Source organism: Enhydra lutris, unplaced genomic scaffold (assembly GCF_002288905.1).
Source record: "Enhydra lutris kenyoni isolate GAN:26980312 unplaced genomic scaffold, ASM228890v2 scaffoldscaffold46, whole genome shotgun sequence".
In the NCBI taxonomy this organism is placed as follows: domain Eukaryota; kingdom Metazoa; phylum Chordata; class Mammalia; order Carnivora; family Mustelidae; genus Enhydra; species Enhydra lutris.
Window position 1 is genome coordinate 2345370 of NW_019154130.1, and position 296 is coordinate 2345665.

A 296-nucleotide genomic window follows, 5' to 3' on the forward strand; every position below is an offset into this window, starting at 1 on the left:
TGCAGTGTGAGAATGAGGGAGATGTGCCACGGACCTGTACATGCATATGGATGGGGTCTGCTTGTCCTCTCTTAGGGAGAAAAGAATGAGCAGAAACCCCACAAATCAGAGATGCCAGAGCCCACACCACCCACAGGAGAGGCCCCCGATCGTCAGGCATGACTACTTTGGGTTTCACAGGAGCAAGAAATAGAGTTTTATCATATTAGAGCCGTAATGTGGTTCTGGGTTTGTCTGTCAGCGTAGACAGTGTTGTCTTTCCTAACACACACACACACACACACACACACACACAC